This window comes from Cryptomeria japonica, unplaced genomic scaffold, assembly GCF_030272615.1.
Source record: "Cryptomeria japonica unplaced genomic scaffold, Sugi_1.0 HiC_scaffold_644, whole genome shotgun sequence".
NCBI classification, from domain to species: Eukaryota; Viridiplantae; Streptophyta; class Pinopsida; order Cupressales; family Cupressaceae; genus Cryptomeria; species Cryptomeria japonica.
The window spans coordinates 17,501-32,500 of NW_026729441.1; the positions used below are offsets into that span (position 1 = coordinate 17,501).

General features: G+C 59.4%; 1 non-coding gene across 1 annotated transcript; it reads left to right on the forward strand.

Annotated features, from left to right (window-relative positions):
• Window positions 1–12,394: 12,394 nt before the first annotated feature.
• LOC131872543 (5S ribosomal RNA) lies at window positions 12,395–12,513 on the forward strand. The gene has a single exon (XR_009370683.1). It is a non-coding gene; the product is annotated as a 5S ribosomal RNA (ribosomal RNA).
• The last annotated feature ends 2,487 nt before the right edge of the window (window positions 12,514–15,000 follow it).

A 15,000-nucleotide genomic window follows, 5' to 3' on the forward strand; every position in this document is an offset into this window, starting at 1 on the left:
AATAGGCGGGAGAAGCCTGCGCGTATAAACGGAGATATATATCCAATTGCAACGAAGGAACGTGCCAAAGATCGAGAACAATGGCAGAAATGCTAGTAACGTGCACTTCGGGACCAACGCATCACCGGAAGACAACCGCCAAACATCGAAAGAGTCGCGATGCTCCGCAACCTACGTGCAAAGCGGTCGCACACCGGGTAAGGGAGTGAGAGCCCCAAACATAGCTGGGCGAGGCGCTCACTCCGCTCTTTAATATCTCGTTAATACCGCCAAGGAAATGGCACAAGCACACACACACAAGCATCCTCGGAAGAGGACAGTTCGAGTGACAGGTCAAATCCAAGAGTTCCGAAGACTACCTCCAGGAACAATCGGGAACAAGACCGATTACAAGTCGTCGAGTCTGTTACTGGGCGAACACGAGATGCGCACAGGAAATCGATCAGCCCTCACAATGGCCCAAGGCCAGAGATCGGACTGCTACGATTTACCCCAACAATCATCGTGCCACTCTTCGCAGAGAGGTGATAGACGCCAACGAGCCCGCGCATAGCAATCGAGGTGTAAAAAGGGCGTTGAAGGCAGGAAGCCTGGACGAAAGAGGCTACGAGGTCACCTCGAAGCGGTCTAAGAATCGGGCGCACTTGGGGCGACTACCAGTGCCAACCCCTTATCCCGCGGTGCGTCCGACACACAGAAATTTCCAAGGCGGCCAAGGAGCCTCCCCGCATAGCAATCGGGGTGTGAGGTTACGGATGCAGCATTGATAGCAATCGAGGTGTGAGGCGAAGGATGCAGAAGTGAGAGCCGAGGGATGTAGCAGAGATAGCAATCGGGGTGTGTGATGCAGAAGAGATAGCAATCGAGGTGTGCGGTGGGAAGGGCCCAGCAGCCAGAATGCATGAAGCGACGGATGAAGCAGTGATGACAACCGGGCTGTGAGGAGAGGAGGGATGCAGCCAAGAAAGCAATCAGGGCTCGAGGCAAGGGATGCATCAAGGATAGCAATCATGTTGTGAGGCGAGATTCCAAAGGCTAAACGTGAGAGGCTGCAGGGTCGACTCAGAGAGGTCTATGCATGTGAGAGGCTGAAAGCAAGGTCGACTCGGAGCGGTCTATGCATCGGGCGCGCTTGGGGCGACTACCAGTGCCAACCCCTTATCCCGCGACGCGTCCGACAAAGAGAACGTTCCAAGGCGGCAGAGGAGGTTACCAGCCGAAGGATGCAGTAGCAATAACAGGTATAGTTCCGCGGCGGCCGAGAAGACTCACCGCATAGGAATCGGGATGCGAGGCGAGGGATGCGGCGGGAAGGCCCCGACGGCTAAACGGAAGAGGCTGCAGGGCCGCCTCGGAATGGTCCAAGCATCAGATGCGATTGGGACGACTACCAGTGCCAACCCCTTATCCCGCGATGCGTCCGATACACAGATAGTTCCAAGGCGGCCGAGGAGCCTCACCGCATATCAATCGGGGTGCGAGGCGAGGGATGGGGCGGGAAGGCCCCAACGGCTAGACGGAAGAGGCTTCAGGGCCACCTCGGAATGGTCCAAGCATCGGACGCGCTTGGGGCGACTGCCAGTGCCAACCCCTTATCCCGCGATGCGTCCGATACACAGATGGTTCCAAGGCGGCCGAGGAGCCTCACCGCATAGCAATCGGGGGTGCGAGGCGAGGGATGGGGCGGGAAGGCCCCAACGGCTAGACGGAAGAGGCTTCAGGGCCGCCTAGGAATGGTCCAAGCATCGGACACGCTTGGGGCGACTACCAGTGACAGCCCCCTATCCCGCGATGCGTCCGATACGAAGATGGTTCCAAGGCGGCCGAGGAGCCTCACCGCATAGCAATCGGGGTGCGAGGTGGGGGATGCGGCGAGATGGCCCCAACGGCTAGACGGAAGAGGCCACAGGGCCGCGTCGGAATAGTCCAAGCATCGGACGCGCTTGGGGCGACTACCAGTGACAACCCCTTATCCCGCGATGCGTCCGATACGAAGATAGTTCCAAGGCGGCCGAGGAGCCTCACCGCATAGCAATCGGGGTGCGAGGTGGGGGATGCGGCGAGATGGCCCCAACGGCTAGACGGAAGAGGCTGCAGGGCCGCCTCGGAATAGTCCAAGCATCGGACGCGCTTGGGGCCACTACCAGTGACAACCCCTTATCCCGCGATGCGTCCGATACGAAGATAGTTCCAAGGCGGCCGAAGAGCCTCACCGCATAGCAATCGGGGTGCGAGGTGGGGGATGCGGCGAGATGGCCCCAACGGCTAGACGGAAGAGGCCACAGGGCCGCCTCGGAATAGTCCAAGCATCGGACGCGCTTGGGGCGACTACCAGTGACAACCCCTTATCCCGCGATGCGTCCGATACGAAGATAGTTCCCAGGCGGCCGAGGAGCCTCACCGCATAGCAATCGGGGTGCGAGGCGAGGGATGCGGCGAGATGGCCCCAAAGGCTAGACGGAAGAGGCTGCAGGGCTGCCTCGGAATAGTCCAAGCATCGGACGCGCTTGGGGCGACTACCACTGCCAACCCCTTATCCCGCGATGCGTCCGATACACAGATAGTTCCGAGGCGGCCGAGGAGGTGGGGGATGCAGCGAGATGGCCCCAACGGCTAGACGGAAGAGGCTGCAGGGCCGCCTCGGAATAGTCCAAGCATCGGACGCGCTTGGGGCGACTACCAGTGACAACCCCTTATCCCGCGATGCGTCCGATACACAGATAGTTCCGAGGCGGCCAAGGAGCCTCACCGCATAGCAATCGTGGTGCGAGGTGGGGGATGCGGCGAGATGGCCCCAACGGCTAGACGGAAGAGGCTGCAGGGCCGCCTCGGAATGGTCCAAGCATCGGATGCGCTTGGGGCGACTACCACTGCCAACCCCTTATCCCGCGATGCGTCCGATACACAGATAGTTCCAAGGCGGCCGAGGAGCCTCACAGCATAGCAATCAGGGTGCGAGGCGAGGGATGCGGCGAGAAAGCCCCAACGGCTAGAGGGAAGAGGCTTCAGGTCCGCCTCGGAATGGTCCAAGCATCGGACGCGCTTGGGGCGACTACCAGTGACAACCCCTTATCCCGCGACGCGTCCGATACACAGATAGTTCCAAGGCAGCCGAGGAGCCTCACCGCATAGCAATCGGGGTGCGAGGCGAGGGATGCGGCGAGAAGGACCCAACGGCTACACGGAAGAGGCTTCGGGGCCGCCTCGGAATGGTCCAAGCATCGGACGCGCTTGGGGCGACTACCAGTGACAACCCCTTATCCCGCGACGCGTCCGATACACAGATAGTTCCAAGGCGGCCGAGGAGCCTCACCGCATAGCAATCGGGGTGCGAGGCGAGGGATGCGGCGAGAAGGACCCAACGGCTAGACGGAAGAGGCTTCGGGGCCGCCTCGGAATGGTCCAAGCATCGGACGCGCTTGGGGCGACTACCAGTGACAACCCCTTATCCCGCGACGCGTCCGATACACAGATAGTTCCAAGGCGGCCGAGGAGCCTCACCGCATAGCAATCGGGGTGCGAGGCGAGGGATGCGGCGAGAAGGACCCAACGGCTAGACGGAAGAGGCTTCGGGTCCGCCTCGGAATGGTCCAAGCATCGGACGCGCTTGGGGCGACTACCAGTGACAACCCCTTATCCCGCGACGCGTCCGATACACAGATAGTTCCAAGGCGGCCGAGGAGCCTCACCGCATAGCAATCGGGGTGCGAGGCGAGGGATGCGGCGAGAAGGACCCAACGGCTAGACGGAAGAGGCTTCGGGTCCGCCTCGGAATGGTCCAAGCATCGGACGCGCTTGGGGCGACTACCAGTGACAACCCCTTATCCCGCGACGCGTCCGATACACAGATAGTTCCAAGGCGGCCGAGGAGCCTCACCGCATAGCAATCGGGGTGCGAGGCGAGGGATGCGGCGAGAAGGACCCAACGGCTAGACGGAAGAGGCTTCGGGTCCGCCTCGGAATGGTCCAAGCATCGGACGCGCTTGGGGCGACTACCAGTGACAACCCCTTATCCCGCGACGCGTCCGATACACAGATAGTTCCGAGGCGGCCGAGGAGCCTCACCGCATAGCAATCGGGGTGCGAGGCGAAGGATGCGGCGAGAAGGACCCAACGGCTAGACGGAAGAGGCTTCGGGTCCGCCTCGGAATGGTCCAAGCATCGGACGCGCTTGGGGCGACTACCAGTGACAACCCCTTATCCCGCGACGCGTCCGATACACAGATAGTTCCAAGGCGGCCGAGGAGCCTCACCGCATAGCAATCGGGGTGCGAGGCGAGGGATGCGGCGAGAAGGACCCAACGGCTAGACGGAAGAGGCTTCAGGGCCGCCTCGGAATGGTCCAAGCATCGAACGCGCTTGGGGCGACTACCAGTGACAACCCCTTATCCCGCGACGCGTCCGATACACAGATAGTTCCGAGGCGGCCGAGGAGCCTCACCGCATAGCAATCGGGGTGCGAGGCGAGGGATGCGGCGAGAAGGACCCAACGGCTAGACGGAAGAGGCTTCAGGGCCGCCTCGGAATGGTCCAAGCATCGGACGCGCTTGGGGCGACTACCAGTGACAACCCCTTATCCCGCGACGCGTCCGATACACAGATAGTTCCGAGGCGGCCGAGGAGCCTCACCGCATAGCAATCGGGGTGCGAGGCGAGGGATGCGGCGAGAAGGACCCAACGGCTAGACGGAAGAGGCTTCAGGGCCGCCTCGGAATGGTCCAAGCATCGGACGCGCTTGGGGCGACTACCAATGACAACCCCTTATCCCGCGACGCGTCCGATACACAGATAGTTCCGAGGCGGCCGAGGAGCCTCACCGCATAGCAATCGGGGTGCGAGGCGAGGGATGCGGCGAGAAGGACCCAACGGCTAGACGGAAGAGGCTTCAGGGCCGCCTCGGAATGGTCCAAGCATCGGACGCGCTTGGGGCGACTACCAGTGACAACCCCTTATCCCGCGACGCGTCCGATACACAGATAGTTCCGAGGCGGCCGAGGAGCCTCACCGCATAGCAATCGGGGTGCGAGGCGAGGGATGCGGCGAGAAGGACCCAACGGCTAGACGGAAGAGGCTTCAGGGCCGCCTCGGAATGGTCCAAGCATCGGACGCGCTTGGGGCGACTACCGTTGCCAACCCCTTATCCCGCGATGCGTCTGATACACAGATAGTTCCGAGGCGGCCGAGGAGCCTCACCGCATAGCAATCGGGTTGCGAGGCAGATTATTGGGAAGGGAACCCCCTGGGATGCGGCTCAAGCAGTGCCCAAAGGGACTGGAATGCGGAATCACATCGAGAGACCCAAATGCTATACGAGGGCTCAAATCGAATTATCGATTTGGCCACGACATGGACGCATCGGAACGACTACCTTTGCCGAACCACTCGCAATTGCATCCATACCGAAACCAATAGACATTTCCGTTAGAGCCCTCGCATAGCATTCGGGAATCTCGCATGCCCCTCTAAATCGACCAATGCTGGCGCTCAATGAAAATCCGAGCGCTACCACCGTTCGAGCGCCAGCATTGGTCGAGTTAGAGGGGCACGGGGGAGAATGCTCCAGTCAACACCTCCCCTATATAAGTTATTTGTCCGATTCTCGCACAACCGTAGTCTGCCTCGTCGAATCAAACAACGGTCCCAGATTCCGACTTCCGTTCCGTAGAGACCCAAAAGCTAGATGGAGGCTCGCAAGAAAGAGAGTCGGCGCATAGCAATCGGGTTTCTCGAACGTTTAGGGACCGAGCTCACTTGCGGATAGGGCAAAATCCGCCAAGCAACCCAAAAGCTAGACGGGGGCTCGAATCGAATCGCCTAGGCGGCCACAACAACGACGTGTTGGATCGACTACCAGTGCCAAACCATTCAGCAAGACTAGTCTGTGTCGAGGCCGGATAGAGATTCTCAGAGAGCGCCCGCATAGCATTTAGGAGACCTGCCGCGTCCCTCACACTCGACAAATGGTGGTGCACGTTTATAAATCCGAGCGATCCCAACCCTTTCAAGCACCAACATCGGTCGAGATAGAGGGGCACGGAGGGGGCTGCGTGAGACAACACAGTCCCCTATATAAGTTATTTGTCCGATTCTCACACATCCGAAGAATGGTCATCAAATCGGACAACAGCCCAAACTTCCGACTTCCGTCCCAGAAAGCCCAAGAGCTATCTAAAACGTTCATGGCCGGAACTCGATCGCGGCTATACCAGTCCGCCAAGCAACCCAAAAGCTAGACTGGAGCTCTAGTCGAATCACCTCTGTGGCCATTGCAAGGACGTGTTGGAGCGACTACCATTGCCGAACCATTCCGCAGGTCGAGTCCATACCAAGGCCGCATAGAGATTCACGATGAGCTCCTGCATAGCAATCAGGAGACTTGCCGTGTCCATCACAATCGATAAATCCTGGTGCAAGATTTTTGCATCCGAGCGCTCCAACCAGTCGAGCACCAGCATCAATCGACATAAACGGGCACGGGGGGAGGATGCTCGAGAACACTACCTCCCCTATATAAGTTATTTGTCCGATTCTCAAGCAGCCGAAGTCTGGTCATCGAATCGGGTCAAAGACCACAACTTCCGACTTTACCCACAATGCAAGTCATCGAATCGAACATCGGCCCCCGAGTCGGACTCCATGCGTATGTCAGGTCATCGGACCCAAATTCCGCCTTCCTGCGCATGGCGGGCCATCAATATCAACTCGGTCATCGGACCCAAACTCCGCCTTTTTGCGTATGGCACGCCTTCAAATCGGTCATCGGACCCAAATTCCGCCTTCCTGTGCATGGCGGGCCATCAACATCAACTCGGTCATCGGACCCAAATTCCGCCTTTCTGCGCATGGCACGCCATCAACTCGGTCATCGGACCCAAATTCCGCCTTCCTGCGCATGGCAGGTCATCGGACACAAATTCAGACCTCGCCAATATGCCTACGTATCGAATCGGTCATCGGACCCAACTTCCGACTTCATCCATACTGTAGGGTCTTTGAGGTTGGCGCGGTGCGCTCAACCCAGGGAGTCGACCCATCGAAGCATACACCTCCCCTATATAAGCTATTTGTCCGATTCCCACACCTGTGTAGTTTGCACCTCTGACCAGGACATCGACCCCAACTTCCGAACTCGACTGCAACGACGGCACCAGCGCCTTGGTGCGCACCTTGCGACGCACAGTCCCAACATTCGCCTTCCTGCACATGGCAGGTCATCGGACCCAAATTCCGACCTCGCGAGTATGCCTACATATCGAATCGGTCATCGGACCCAACTTCCGACTTCATCCATACCGTAGGGTCTTTGAGGTTGGCGCGGTGCGCTCAACCCGGGGAGTCGACCCAACGAAGCATACACCTCCCCTATATAAGCTATTTGTCCGATTCCCACACCTGTGTAGTTTGCACCTCCGATCAAGACATCGACCCCAACTTCCGAACTCGCCTCCAACGACCGAACCAGCGCCTTGGTGCGCACCTTGCAACGCACAGTGCCAACATTCGCCTTCCTGCACGTGGCAGGTCATCGGACCCAAATTCCGACCTCGCGAGTATGCCTACATATCGAATCGGTCATCGGACCCAACTTCCGACTTCATCCATACCGTAGGGTCTTTGAGGTTGGCGCGGTGCGCTCAACCCGGGGAGTCGACCCAACGAAGCATACACCTCCCCTATATAAGCTATTTGTCCGATTCCCACACCTGTGTAGCTTGCACCTCCGATCAGGACATCGACCCCAACTTCCGAACTCGACTAAAAAGACCGCACCAGCGCCTTGGTGTGCACCTTGCAACGCACAGTGTCAACATTCGCCTTCCTGCACATGGCAGGTCATCGGACCCAAATTCCGACCTCATGAGCATACCTACTAATCGAATCGGTCATCGGACCCAACTTCCGACTTCATCCATACCGTAGGGTCTTTGAGGTTGGCGCGGTGCGCTCAACCTGGGGAGTCGACCCATCGAAGCATACACCTCCCCTATATAAGCTATTTGTCCGATTCCGACACCTGTGTAGTTTGCACCTCCGCTCAGGACATCGACCCCAACTTCCGAACTCGCCTGCAACGACCGAACCAGCGCCTTGGTGCGCACCAAAAGTGCGCACTTTTGGAGGGCACTTTTCTGCGCTCCAAAGGTGCGCACTTTTGGAGGGCACTTTTTGGAGGGCACTTTTCTGCGCTCCAAAGGTGCGCACTTTTGGAGGGCACTTTTTGGAGGGCACTTTTCTGCGCTCCAAAGGTGCGCACTTTTGGAGGGCACTTTTTGGAGGGCACTTTTCTACGCTCCAAAGGTGCGCACTTTTGGAGGGCACTTTTTGGAGGGCACTTTTCTGCGCTCCAAAGGTGCGCACTTTTGGAGGGCACTTTTTGGAGGGCACTTTTCTGCGCTCCAAAGGTGCGCACTTTTGGAGGGCACTTTTTGGAGGGCACTTTTCTGCGCTCCAAAGGTGCGCACTTTTGGAGGGCACTTTTTGGAGGGCACTTTTCTGCGCTCCAAAGGTGCGCACTTTTGGAGGGCACTTTTTGGAGGGCACTTTTCTGCGCTCCAAAGGTGCGCACTTTTGGAGGGCACTTTTTGGAGGGCACTTTTCTGCGCTCCAAAGGTGCGCACTTTTGGAGGGCACTTTTGTGCACTCCAAAGGTGCGCACTTTTGGAGGGCACTTTTCCTGTGCTCCAAAGGTGCACACCTAGGTGAGCACCTTCGACCACACCTTGTAGCACACCAAACTCTGACTTTCGACTTCATCCGCAATGCAGGGTCTTTGAGGTTGGCGCAATGCGCACAACCAGGGGAGTCGACCCATCAAACCCAACACCTCCCCTATATAAGCTATTTGTCTGATTCTCATACATGCGTAGCCTGCAGGAGCAATTAGGACATCGACCCCAACTTTCGGCTTCTAAACGAAAACAAGGTCTTTGAGGTTGGTGTAATGCGAACAACTAGGGGAGTCAACCCATCAAACCCAACACCTCCCCTATATAAGCTATTTGTCTGATTCTCATACATGTGTAGTCTACAGGAGCAATTAGGACATCGACCCCAACTTTTGACTTCTTAACGAAAACAAGGTCTTTGAGGTTGACGTAATGCGCACAACCAGGGGAGTCGACCCATCAAACCCAACACCTCCCCTATATAAGCTATTTGTCCGATTCTCATACATGTGTAGCCTGCAGGAGCCATTAGGACATTGACCCCAACTTTTGACTTCTTAACGAAAACAAGGTCTTTGAGGTTGGCGTAATGCGCACAACCAAGGGAGTTGACCCATCAAACCCAACACCTCCCCTATATAAGCTATTTGTCTGATTCTCATACATGTGTAGCCTGCAACAACGATTAGGACATCCACCCCAACTTCTGAATTCGTCTGCGTTGACCGCACCAAAGGTGCACGCCTTGGTGCTCACCAAAATCCGACTTCCGACTTCTTCTGCTATGCGGGGTCTTTGAGGTTGGCGCAGTGCGCACAACCAGGGGAGTCAACCCACCGAATGCAACACCTCCCCTATATAAGCTATTTGTCTGATTCTCATACATGCGTAGACTGCAGCAATGATTAGGACATCCACCCCAACTTTTGACTTCTTAAACAAGACAGGGTCTTTGAAGTTGGTGCAGTGCACACAACCAGGGGAGTCGACCCATCAAACGCAACACCTCCCCTATATAAAGCTATTTGTCCGATTCTCATACGTGTAGTCTGCAGCAGCGATTAGGACATCGACCCCAACTTCCGAATTCGTTTGCATTGACCGCACCAAAGGTGCACGCCTTGGTGTGCACCCTGGAGTGCACTTTGGTGCTCACCTCGGTGCACACTTTGGTGTGCACCTCGGTGTGCACCAAAGGTGCGCACCTTGGAGCGCACCAAAGGTGTACACTTTGGAGCGCACCACATAGGGTCTTTGAGAGGTTGGCGCAGTGCGCACACCAAGGTGGGTGTTGAGGTGCGTGCCGAGGTGGGTGGGTGCTAGGGTGCGCTCCATGGTGGGTGCCAGGGTGGGTGCGTGCTAGGGTGGATTCCAAAGAGGGTCATAGGGTGGGTGCCAAGGTGGGTTGGTGATATAGTGGGTTCAAAGGTGGGTACTAGGGTGGGTTCCAAGGTGGGTCACAAGTTGGGTGCCAGGATGCGTGGGTGTTAGGTTGGGTGCCAAGGTGGGCTCCTGCGTGGGTGGGTGCTAGGGTGGGTTTCAAGGTGGACGCGAGGGCGGGTGCCAAGGTGGGTAACAAGTTGGGTGTTAGGATGGGTGAGTGCTAGAGTGGGTGCCAAGGTGGGTGGGTGCTAAGGTGGATGCCAAGGTGGTTCACAGGGTGGGTGGGTTCTAGGGTGAGTTCCAAGGTGGGTCACAGGTTCAGTGCTAGGGTGGGTGTCAAGGCGGGTGTCGAGGTGCCTGGGTGCTAGGGTGTGGATGCCAATGTGGGTCATAGGGTGGGTACTAGGGTGGGCTGCAATGTGGGTGCCAAGGTGGGTAACATGCTCGGTGGGTTCTAAATTGGGTGCCAGGGTGGGTGTGCACCCACCTTGCCCGAGGTGGGTGCCAAGGTGCCAGTGTGGGTGGGTGCTAAGGTGGATGCCAAGGTGGGTGAGAAGGTGGGTGATAGGTTGAGTGGTAGGATGGGTGGGTGCCAAGATGGGTCACAGGGTGGGTGCAAGGGTGGGTAGGTGCTAGGGTTGGTGTCAGGGTGGGTGGGTGCTAGGTTGGGTTCCAAGGTGGGTGCGAGGGTGAGTGTCAAGGTGGGTCACAGGTTAGGTGCTAGGATGGGTGAGTGCTAGGGTGCAAAGGTGCCAGGGTGGGTGCTAGGATGGGTCGATGCTAGGGTGAGTGGCAAGGTGGGTCCACAAGTGTCAAGGTGGGTGCCGAGGTGGGTGCCAAGTCGGCGACTGCTATGGTGGATGCCAAGGTGGGTCACGGGGTGGGTGCCAAGTTGCTAGGTTGGGTTCCAAGGTGGGTGCCAACGTGGGTGCTAGGGTGCGTGGGTTAAAGGGTGTGTCACAACGTGGGTGCCAGGATGGGTGCGCACCCACACTGGCCAAGACGGGTGCGGGTGCAAGGTTGGGTTCCAAGCCCGGTCACAGGCTGGGTGCTAGGATGGGTGGGTGCCAAGGTGGGCACCAGGGTGGGTGCACCCACCCTGGCCAAGGTGGGTCACGGGGTGGGTCCTAGGGTGGGTAACGGGGTGGGTACTAAGGTGCGTGCCAAGGTGGGTCATAGGGTGGGTGCCAAGGTGGGCACCAGGGTGGGTGTGCACCAACCCTAGCCAGGGTAGGTCACGGGGTGGTTGTCGGGGTGGGCGTCAAGGAGCCAAGGTGGGTGGCAAGTAGCCAAGTTGCGTGCCAAGGTGGGTGTCGGGGTGGGTGCCAAGGATCCAAGGTGGGTGCCAAGGAACCAAGGTGGGTGTCTGGGTGGGTGCCGAGGTGGGAGCCAGGGTGGGTCCCAAGGTGAGTGCAAAGGTGGGTGCCAGGGTCAAGGTGAGTGCCAATGTGGGTTCCAAGGTGCCAGGGTCAGGGTGAGTGCCAATGTGGGTTCAAAGGTGCTAAGTTGGGTGCGAGGTTGGGTGCGAGGGTGGGTGGGTGCCAAGGTGTGCTAGGTGGAAGCCCGGGTGGGTCGGCATCCCATGGGTGTCGAGTTGGGTGCCTGATGGGTGCTTCTTGTCAAGTTTTAGTCGTCGGGACTCATTTCGAGCCTTAGAGGTCGTTTCTTGTCCGGTTGCCCTGTCTTCGACCTGGGAACCCAATTTTGGTCCTCGGGTCCCATTTTTTTTTGTCTCGCATCCCACTTTTGGCCTGTGGCCTTTTCGGGGTCGATTCTCGTTTTGGGCATCAGAGCATGTTTCTTCTCCTAAAACCCAATATTTGTTTATTAAGTCTCGGAACACATTTTTGTTCTCGTGGACCCATCATGGGTCTTGGAACGCATTTGTGGTCCTTGGGTCCCATTTTGCATCCCGAAACTTGTGTTTTGGTGCTTGATCCCTATTTTGGGTGCCCACCTTGCACCAAGTGCGCACCCGGGGCAAACCGAGCGCCTTGGTGCACCGGGGCAAGATCGAGCGTGCACCCGAGGCGCCCCGAACATGCACCAAGGTGCACTCGGCCCACATGTGAGCGCAGGTCGTTGCGCCCGAGGTGGTGTGTGGGCACCGCGTTGCAGACGGGACACTGCACGCACACGACGCCCCCTCCAGGTGCACGCACGTAGGCCGGGCCGGGTGCACACCCGACGCCCTAGCAAGGTGCGCGCACCCGGGCAGGGCTCACACTTGGCGAACGGGGCGCACTTCGCGAGGGAGGGTGTGCACCTCGACGGGGGTGGGTGGCCGGGGTGGATTCGCACGTGGGTCGCGGTTTGCTAAGTACACACTGCGACAAGCTCATAACGGGTGCGATCATACCAGCATTAGTGCACCGGATCCCATCAGAACTCCGCAGTTAAGCGCGCTTGGGCCGGAGTAGTACTGGGATGGGTGACCTCCCGGGAAGTCCCGGTGTTGCACCCTTTTTTAGTTTTTCGCCGGGCGTCGCAATGCTATTTGAATAAACCTTTTGCCCGTTTGCGTTCTCGTCGGGGCCGGGCCGGGCCGGGGTGCGCTGCCCGCACTACCGCGCGCGCGGGGGCGACACCGAGCGCGCACCCGAGGCGCCCCGAGCACACAGGCCACGGTGCAACCCGGGCGTTGTGCGCGCACCCCGGTGCGCCCGAGGTGCTGCGCGCGCACCCAGGTGAAATCGGTGTGCACCTCGGCCAGTGCGCGCTCGGTCGAGTCGCGCACGTTGGCCAAGGTGCACGGTGATGTTTCTTACTCTAAGGTTCCGCACCAGACGCCCGGGACAGGTGAGCGAAGCTGGGCGGGGCCGGGTGCGCGGCCGGGGCAGGTGCACGCAGCTGGAGAGAGCTTTGGAGCACACTTCGGAGCGCACCAATGATGCGCTCCATTCAAAAGTTTCCTGAAAAGGCAAAAAAAGTTGAGATTATAGAATTTCCCACTTGAGAGATTGTAAAAAAAAAAAATTTAAAATGAAGGAAACGCGGGTGCCAAGGTGTGCGCAGCCCAGCCAAGGTGTGCGCACCAAGGCGCCCACCCTGGCGAAGGTGCACGCAAGGTGCGCACCCGAGGCAAACCGGACAATTAACCCAACTTTCGACTTCGCGCGCACCTTGGAGCGCACTTCGGAGCGCTCCTTGGTGCGCACCAATCTTGGGCACCTCGGAGTGCACCATGGCGCCCACCAAGGTGCGCACCCGGGGCAAACCGAGCTCCGACTTCGTGCGCACCTTGGAGCGCACGAAAGGTGCGCACCATGGCGCCCACCAAGGTGCGCAGCCCAGCCAAGGCGTGCGCATCAAGGTGCGCACCCTGGCGAAGGTGCGCACCCGGGGCAAACCGAGCTCCGACTTCGTGCGCACCTTGGAGCGCACAAAAGGTGCGCAACCCAGCCAAGGTGTGCGCACCCCGGTCAAACCGAGCTCCGAATCGTGCGCACCAGAGGTGCACGCCATCGTGCGCACCTTGGAGCACACTTCGGAGCCCTCCTTGGTGCGCGCCGATGTTGCGCACCTCGGAGCGCACCCGGGGAAAACAATGCAATTAACCCGACTTTCGACTTCGTGGGCACCTCGGAGCGCTCTCGGGTTCGCACCTCGGAGCACACCGAGGTGCGCACCTTTGATGCGCTGCCTTCACCAATTTCCAGAAAAGGCAAGAAAACATTGAGAAGGTGTGCGCACCGAGGTGCCCACCCTGGCGAAGGTGCACGCGAGGTGCGCACCCGGGGCAAACCGGGCTCCGACTTCGTGCACGCCGCACCTTGGAGCACACTTCGGAGCGCTCCTTGGTGCGCACCAGGGCGCGCAACCCAGCCGAGGTGCCCACCCCGGCGAAGGTGCACGCGAGGTGCGCACCCGGGGCAAACCGGGCTCCGACTTCGTGCACGCCATGGTGCCCACCGCGGCGAAGGTGCACGCGAGGTGCGCACCCGGGGCAAACCGGGCTCCGACTTCGTGCACGCCGCACCTTGGAGCACACTTCGGAGCGCTCCTTGGTGCGCACCATGGTGCCCACCAGGGCGCGCAACCCCGCCGAAGGTGCACGCGAGGTGCGCACCCGGGGCAAACCGGGCTCCGACTTCGTGCACGCCGCACCTTGGAGCACACTTCGGAGCGCTCCTTGGTGCGCACCATGGTGCCCACCAGGGCGCGCAACCCCGCCGAAGGTGCACGCGAGGTGCGCACCCGGGGCAAACCGGGCTCCGACTTCGTGCACGCCGCACCTTGGAGCACACTTCGGAGCGCTCCTTGGTGCGCACCAGGGCGCGCAACCCAGCCGAGGTGCCCACCCCGGCGAAGGTGCACGCGAGGTGCGTACCCGGGGCAAACCGGGCTCCGACTTCGTGCACGCCGCACCTTGGAGCACACTTCGGAGCGCTCCTTGGTGCGCACCATGGTGCCCACCAGGCCGCGCAACCCAGCCAAGGTGTGCGCACCAAGGTGCACGCGAGGTGCGCACCCGGGGCAAACCGGGGTCCGACTTCGTGCACGCCGCACCTTGGAGCACACATCGGGGCGCTCCCGGGTTCGCACCGGCGTTGCGCACCGTGGTGGGCACCTCGGAGCACACCAAGGTGGGCAGCGAGGTGCGCACCTTTGATGCGATGCCTTCACTAATTTCCATAAAAGGCAAAAAAAAAACGAGATTTTAAAATTTCCGTTTTGAAAGATAGTGAGAAAAAGGGAATGCTGGTGCCATCTTGAGCCCGCCCTGGTGCGCAGCCCAGCCAAGGTGTGCGCACCAAGGTGCCCACCCTGGCGAAGGTGCGCGCCCGGGCAATTAACCCAACTTCCAACTTCGCGCGCGCCAGGGTGGGAGCGCACCCAACAACCGGGCCTGGGAAGAGCCAATGCGAGAAACCCCACCAAACGCTCTGACAAAAAAAGAGGGGGCGCTCCAGTAACCCCGCTTCGGAGCGCACCCTGGGCAAACCCAGCC